The sequence below is a fragment of the Canis lupus genome, chromosome 1 (genome assembly GCF_048164855.1).
Source record: "Canis lupus baileyi chromosome 1, mCanLup2.hap1, whole genome shotgun sequence".
In the NCBI taxonomy this organism is placed as follows: domain Eukaryota; kingdom Metazoa; phylum Chordata; class Mammalia; order Carnivora; family Canidae; genus Canis; species Canis lupus.
The window spans coordinates 102,939,353-102,947,660 of record NC_132838.1 but is presented as its reverse complement, the minus strand read 5'-3'; positions in this window follow the sequence as shown (position 1 = coordinate 102,947,660).

The following is an 8,308-nucleotide window of genomic DNA, read 5'->3' as shown; positions in this document are numbered from 1 at the left end:
TGAATGAGCAGATTACCCGAGTTTACAAACTCACCATGAAGATGCATGTTTGCAAAGTCTTTGTGTAACTTGTCCACTTCTCCACTAACTCTATTAAACACATACCATCTGCTGTTGTAGGTATAGTCAGTTCTCATTCACAGTCCTTGTGTTCTATAAAGTCACCAAGAACACTGAATTAGCAAATACTAAAGCATTGCTCCTGTAGCAAATACAGGTTTAGCATCCTGTAAGCCTCTAGTCATGGTATTTTTGTCAACCCATCATCATGTAGCCTTCTTTTCTTGGGTGTCTATTTAGGACACCTTATTCAACACCTACCGTTGGTTGATTTATGCTGACCTCATGGCCCACAGTACTATTCCTCATGCCTGAAGGAAAACCACCTAACACAGGTGTTTCTCTGTAGGGTACACAGCAGAGCCATCTTGAGCTGAAGAATACCAGACAGCACTTTGGCACTACACACAGAGGTTATAATAAATAGTACCGTCATCCCAAAAGAAACGCACAAAAATGCAAAAGACATGGCACCAAACAGACCTGCTAAAAGGACATCTACATTGGGGAATAAAAGCTAAAACAAAAAGGCAGAGCACTGGCTTGTCCAACTCCAGCTTGGAGCATTTCTCAAATCTTTCACCGTTCTGTGCATGTCCAAGAATGACAAGGGAAGCAAGACAGGCATTGATTTAGGGGAGGAGGATTACAAATACACTTTAGCAAGTAGGTGAATTCACAGATACAGAATCCATGAATAATGAGGACTGACTGTAATTAGTATTACAGTGTACTGAGTCTTAAACAGGATCCTACAGGGTGCCATGAGATCACACAGCCAGTAGAACAAGCGAGAGAAAAGAGAATGCTCAGTTACATCTATTGTAGTATCATATCTACTGAAGCCTCCATCCTTCAAAGGAGGCTTGGAGAATATATCAGATTGAATCAAGGAGAATGGAAGATAAGGGGCAGTGGTCAGTGAAAACCACAGAGGCAAAAGCCCCTGAAGGGAGAAGATAAAAGGATGCAGGAACCCAGTGGAAGTTCTCCAGGAAAACGAAAAGCTGGACACAGGTGCAACAGATTCCTGGTGCTGAAAAAGAAAGTGCCAGCAGCAAAATACAAATCAAAACCACAATGAGATACCACCTCACACCAGTGAGAATGATGAAAATTAACAAGACAGGAAACAACAAATGTTGGAGAGGATGTGGAGGAAGGAGAACCCTCTTGCATTGTTGGTGGGAATATGAACTGGTGCAGCCACTCTGGAAAACTATGTGGAGGTTCCTCAAAGAGTTAAAAATAGATCTGCCCTATGACCCAGCAATTGCACTGCTGGGGATTTACCCCAAAGATACAGATGCAGTGAAAATACGAGGCACCTACACTCCAATGTTTATAGCAGCAATGTCCACGATAGCCAAACTGTGGAAGGAGCCTCAGTGTCCATCGAAAGATGAATGGATAAAGAAGATGTGGTCTATATATACAATGGAATATTACTCAGCCATTAGAAACGACAAATACCCACCATTTGCTTCAACGTGGATAGAACTAGAGGGTATTATGCTAAGTGAAATAAATCAATCGGGGAAGGACAAACATTATATTATTTCATTCATTTGGGGAATATAAAAAATAGTGAAAGGGAATAAAGGGGAAAAGAGAGAAAAGGAGTGGGAAATATCAGAAAGGGTAACAGAACATGAGAGACACCTAACTCTGGGAAACAAACAAGGAGTGGTGGAAAGGAGGTGGACGGGGGGACTAGGTGACCGGCACTGAGGGAGGCACTTGACAGGATGAGCACTGGGTGCTATGCTATATGTTGGCAAATTGAACTCCAATTAAAAAAGTATACCAAAAAAAAGGACAAACATTATATGGTTTCATTCATACGGGGAATATAAAAAATAGTGAAAGGGAATAAAGGGGAAAGGAGAGAAAAGGAGTGGAAAATATCAGAGAGGGTAACAGAACATGAGAAACACCTAATTCTGGGAAATGAACAAGGGGTGGTGGAAAGGGAGGTGGGCGGGGGGACGGGGTGACTGGGTGACCGGCACTGAGGGGGGCACTTGACGGGATGAGCACTGGGTGTTATACTATATGTTGGCAAATCGGACGAACCGCAATAAAAAAAAAAAAGAAAAAGAAATTAACTATATTTTTAAGGAAAAAGAAAAAAAAGTGCCAGCAACAAACTCTACCCAGCTCCTGGTAAACCACCATTCTCATTCTAGTATCTGCTTCTGTAAGTTTGATTCTTTTAGATACTTCTTAGAAGTGGAATCACGCAGCGTTTGTCTTTCTAGGAGGGGGAGAGACACTAGAGAAGGAAAATTTTGGAGTCACAGAGAGAAGAGACATCACTTACCAATCAGACTCCTAAGCTCATGCAACTTCCCAAGTGCTCAGATTCAGGGAACCTCCAAGAAGTAGCCAGCTGCACCTCCTCCGCAGCCTGTGATAGGTCCTCAGGCCCCTCCTCAGCCTATCAGGTCTCTCTCCAAGCTCCTAGATTATGGCTCACTTCTGACTCCTTCTAGCTAGGTTGAGAAGCCACCCAGGACCCAGCTGCCACACATAATCTCTGACAACTTCTCCAGGTGTAAATCATCACTAGTTGGGAAAGGGGAGGTACAGGTGGGTTTCTAATTAAAACTCATGCTGTCTTGGGGCACCTGGGTGGCTCAGTGGTTGAGCATCTACCTTTGGGCCAGGTTGTGATCTTTGGGTCCTGGGATCAAGTCCCACATTAGGCTCCCTTTGGGGATCCTGATTCTCCCTCTGCTTATGTCTCTGCCTCTCTCTGTGTGTCTCTCATGAATAAATAAATAAAATATTTTTTAAAGTGCTATCCTGACTTGAAGGGAATCTTCCACTCTAGCCAAAGGTCATTAATGTACCTCTTCTACCACCTGAGAGATCATGCAGCACAGTGAAAGAGGAATAAAGAGCCTGGGAGGGCCTAAAATAAAACCACAGACAGAACCACATCTAGTGGTCACTTCTCCCAATGCCAAGAAAACCACCTATGACACCATTCCATCACACATGTGAAGGCTTTTCCGCTGGAGTCAGGAACACGATGGGACAGTTTTAATGCCACTGTTACTTAAGTGTCTGTGGTATTAGCAAATTGAATCAGTGATTTTAACCAACTATTTTAAATTTAAATTAGCAATTTTAAATTGGAAATTAGGAAGCACTTGTAGAAAGGTATAAGAATTGGAAAGGAACAGGTAAAACCATATGTACAGATAACTTTACTGCATATCAGAACACTCAAAAGACTCAATGGAAAAAACTACTTCCAACATATATATTTATGTCATTTTCCTACATGCTGTGTCTCTGGGTCTGTGACAGGATCTGTTGTTTTCGGACCCAAACTGGGTCCTGGAGAAACTGAGACTCCCCTTTTATTTGGTAATATTATACTCCAGGTAGAGGAGATGGAAAATGTACAACGTCATCCAATAAATTGCTCTAGATGTCTTCAAGTGGGAGGTAACATGCTGGGACTGTTTACATGCCCTCTGTGAGTTTGGGAAGCTCTCTAAAACCATAATTTTCTAAGGTTGCTTATTCTTCTGAGTCTAAGAGGTAGGGGGCTATTTCCTTCTCAGATTGAAAGCACCTTCAGGGAACAAGTCTTGTAGCCTATTACCTTGGACCTGGGATGCTAAATGCTTTCAAACCTGTGTGTTGCAGGAGGATGATAGGATGATCATGTACTAGCCAATGGGAGAGAAGATGTTAACTGCCCTGATCACCAGAGCCTATTAGCTTTGGGGGCACGGCAAACCAAGTGCTTTTCTTTCTGTTTTGGGAGGTATACTTGACAGGAAGGAGCCAGGAGCCAAGGAGCCTAATTCCCTTGGGGTGAGTTGTATTTTTTTTTTTCTCTCCTGCCCTTACCTTCTGCATCATTTCACTTTTTTTTTTTTTAATTTTTATTTATGATAGTCAGAGAGAGAGAGTGAGAGAGAGAGAGAGAGAGAGAGAGAGAGAGGCAGAGACACAGGCAGAAGCAGGCTCCATGCACCAGGAGCCCAATGTGGGATTCGATCCCGGGTCTCCAGGATCGCGCCCTGGGCCAAAGGCAAGCGCTAAACCGCTGCGCCACCCAGGGATCCCTGCATCATTTCACTTTCTACAAGGGCACACTCAAATTCACCAAGTCCTGTTGGCCCATATCTAAAATGCAAAGCAAAGCTAGAGACTCACCTTTAAAAAACGATCAGCTCTGTCATTGATAAAATCCTTACTAATCTCTGAAGCCTTCCTGTCCCTCAAGTCCCCTCAATCTTTTTTTCCCAGCTCTCAGCATCTGAGGCCAAGAGACTGTCAGAGCTAGCACAATCCTGAGACCTGAGAGAAATATCAGAGGGTGTCCAGGGGCTCCAAGGTCTACGGTGGCCATTAGCTGATAAGATTTTTAAAAAATCACTCTTGTGACATTTAAAAAACAAAGCAGATAAACATAGGGGAAGGGAAGGAAAAATAAAATAAGACAAAATCAGAGAGACAAACCATAAAAGGCTCAACTCTAGGAAACAAACTGAGGGTTGATGGAGGGGAGGTGGGTGGGGGATGGGGTAACTGGATGATGGGCGTTAAGGAGGGCCCTTGGAATGAGCACTGGGTGTTATATGCAACTGAATCACTAAATTCTACCTCAAACTAATAATATGCTATATATTTATTTTAAATTTTAAAAGTTAAAAAATCAAGAAAGCTCTCATGAAGGAGAAAGATTGAGGCAGAGGAGTACAGGAGACAGCTACAATTAAGAAATGCTCTGACGCCACTTCACTCCAAGTATTCCTTTTTGATGCAGATAATTATCAGTTCAGCCACGTGGTCAGCACACAGGGCTTGGAATGAGACATGGCTCCAACTGCTGGTCTGTGTCACAGCTTTGGCTGAATTTAGTTAACCTACATAAACTTCACTTTTCTCCTTTGTAAAATGGAGGAGTAAGGATCTATGTGATGTACTATAGTCACCATGCTGTGTGTTAGATTCCCCAGAACTTATTAATCTTAAAAAAAAAAAACAAAGATTTTATTTATTCACAAGAGACGCAGAGAGAGAGGCAGGCTCCCTCTGGGGAGCCTGATGCGGGACTCTGTCTCAGGACCCTGGGATCACGACCTGAGCCAAAGGCAGATGCTCAGCCACTGAGCCACCCAGGTGCCCCTTATAACTGAAAATTGGTACCCTTTGACCAAAATCTCCCCATTTCCCGTAACCCCAACCCCAGGTAACTCCCATTCTACTCTATGGTTTTATGAGTCCAACACTTTAGATCCCACAGATAAGTGAGATCCTACAATTTTTACCTTTCTGTATCTGGTTCATCTGTATTGTTGCAAATGGCAGGACTTCCTTCTTTTTAATGGCTGAATGATAATCCATTGTATATATACCACATTTTCTTCATTCATCCATTGATGGGCACTTAGATTGTTTCCAGATCTCGGCAATTGTCAATAATGCTGCAATGAGTACGGGGATACAGATATATCTTCAAGACACTGATTTCATTTCCTTTGGATGTGTACCCAGAAGTGGGATTGCTGGATCAGAAAGTAGTTCTATTTTTAATTTTTCAAGGAAACTCCATACTGTTCTTTATACTGGCTGTACCAATTTACATTTCCACCAACAGTGCACCAGGGTTCCCTTTTCTCCACATTGTCGCCAACATGTGTTGTCTTTTGTCTTTCTGATGATAGTCATCTTAACAGGTGTGAGATAACATCTCATAGTATTGTTAACATTTCCCTAGTGAGTAGTGATGTTGAGCATCTTCACATATCTTTTGGTCATTTGTACATCTTCTTTGGGAAAATGTCTTCTTAGGGCCTTTGCTCATCTTTTAAAGAAAAAAAGATTTTATTTATTTATTCATGGGAGACACAGAGAGATAGGCAGAGGGAGAAGCAGGCTCCCTGTAGGGAGCCCAATATGTAACCCAATCCCAGGACCCCGGGATCACACCTGGAGCTGAAGGCAGACACTCAACTGCTGAGCTATCCAGGTGTCCCACCTTTGCTCATCTTAATGGAGTTTTTGGTTGGGGTTTTTGTTGTTGCTGTTTGGTGGGTTTTTTTGTTTGTTTTTTCATGATTGAGTTGTATGCTTTCCTTATATATTTTTTATGTTAAACCTTATCACATATGTGATCTGCAAATACTTTCACCTATTCTGTAGGTTGCCTTTTTGTTTTGTCAGTTGTTACTTTGCTGCACAGAAGCTTTTTATTTAATGTAGTCCCACTCGTTTGTTTTTGCTTGCCTGAGATTTTGGTGTTATGTGCTCTAAATCATTGCCAAGATTAATATTAAGGAGACTTTCCCATATGTTTTCTTCTCAGAGCTTTACAGTTTCAGGTAATACATTTAACTGTTTAATCCATTTAGAGATAATTTTTGCCTATAATGTAAGATAAGAGTCCAATTCCATTCTTTTGCATGTGGGTATCTAATTTTCCCAACATTCATTAAAGAGATTATTCTTTCCCCATTAAATGTTCTTGGCTCCATTTTCAATTATTAATTGACCATATATGCACGGATTTATTTCTGGACTCTTGATTCTCTTCCACTGGGCTCTGGGTCTGTGTTTATACCAGTACCACACTGTTTTGATTACCATAGCTCTATAGTATAGCTTGAAATGAAGAAGTGTGATGTCTCCACTTTGTTGTTCTTTGTCAAGATTGTGTTAGCTATTTAGGATTTTTTGTGGTTCCATACAAATTTTGGTATTGTTATTTCTATTTCTGTGAAAAACACCATTGGAATTATGATAAAATTGCATTGAATCCATAGATTGCTTTGGGTAGTTTGGACATTTTAATAATATTGAGTATTCCAATCCAAGAACATGGGATCTTTTCATGTATTTGTGCTTTCAGTTTTTTTTCAATGCTTTTTCAAATGCTTTTTCTGCATCTATTTGAATAATCATATGGGTTTTACACTTCATTCTGTTGGCGTATTTTATCACGTTTATTGATTTATGTCGAACCATCATTGCATACTCAGAGATAAATCCCATTTTTTCATGGGGTATGATTGCTTTAATTTGCTGTTAAATTCAAGGGACACCTGGGTGGCTCAGTTGGTTAAGCGTCTGCTTTCAGCTCAGTTCTTTTCTTTTGGGGGAGGTTTTTGGTTGCTGATTTGATCTCTTCAGTTGTTCATGTATTCCATTTCTCCATGATTCAATCTTGGTAGTTTGTATGTTTATAGAAATGTATCTATTTCTTCATTATCCAATTTGTTGCTGTGTAATTATTGATATTGATTATCAGTTATTGTAATTGATAGTCTCTCATGATTCTTTGTATTTCTATGGTATCAGTTATAATATCTCCTCTTTTATTTCTGATTTTGAGTCTCTTGTCTTTCATGGTTAGTCTAGTGGAAGGTTTGTCAATTTGTTTATTTAAAAAAACAACAGGGCAGCCCAGGTGGCTCAGTGGTTTAGTGCCGCCTTCAGCCCAGGGTGTGATCCTGGAGACCCAGGATCGAGTCCCACGTCAGGCTCCCTGCATGGAGCCTGCTTCTCCCTCTGCCTGTGTCTCTGCCTCTCTCTCTCTCTCTAATGAATAAATAAATAAAATCTTAAAAAATAAAAAAAACAATAATAAACCAACTCTTAGTTTAATTGATCTTTTATAATGTCTTTCTGGTCTTTATTTCATTTATTTTTCTAGCTCCTTGAAGTGTAAAGTTGGGTCGAGATCTTTCTTTTTTTTCCTTAAAGTAGGGTTTTTTTTTTTGTTTTTTTGTTTTTTTTTTTTGGTTCACACATCAGGAATAACAGAATCCAAGAGTGGAGGTGAAGGTTGAGTGCTTACTTAAGTGGTGGTTGTCATCCACACACGGACCTTGCAATTATCCAAAGCATTGCAATAAGTCGAAGGAGATAAAACTTTAAGCCAGTGTCCAATACGTGATGACTTAAGGGAGGTATACAGGAAGTTCTCAGATGATGGAGATGAGAATTAAAAGATGGTAACAACAAAAAACTCAGGGAAGCAATTGTATGTGAACAGCAGGTTGACCAAAAAGTGAGACCCTCTGCTGCCAGTGACATCATTGTTTTCTTTCTTCTTCTCCACATTCCATTTCTTGCCCATGATAATCATGATGGAAGACAAAGGAAGGATGAGACAGTGGAGGGGATGGATGAAAAGGAATAATAAGCCTTTGATTCCAAGCACTTTTATAAATTCCCATTGAGTCTTTAAAATAACTGTGGTATAGATGTAAGCCCCAAA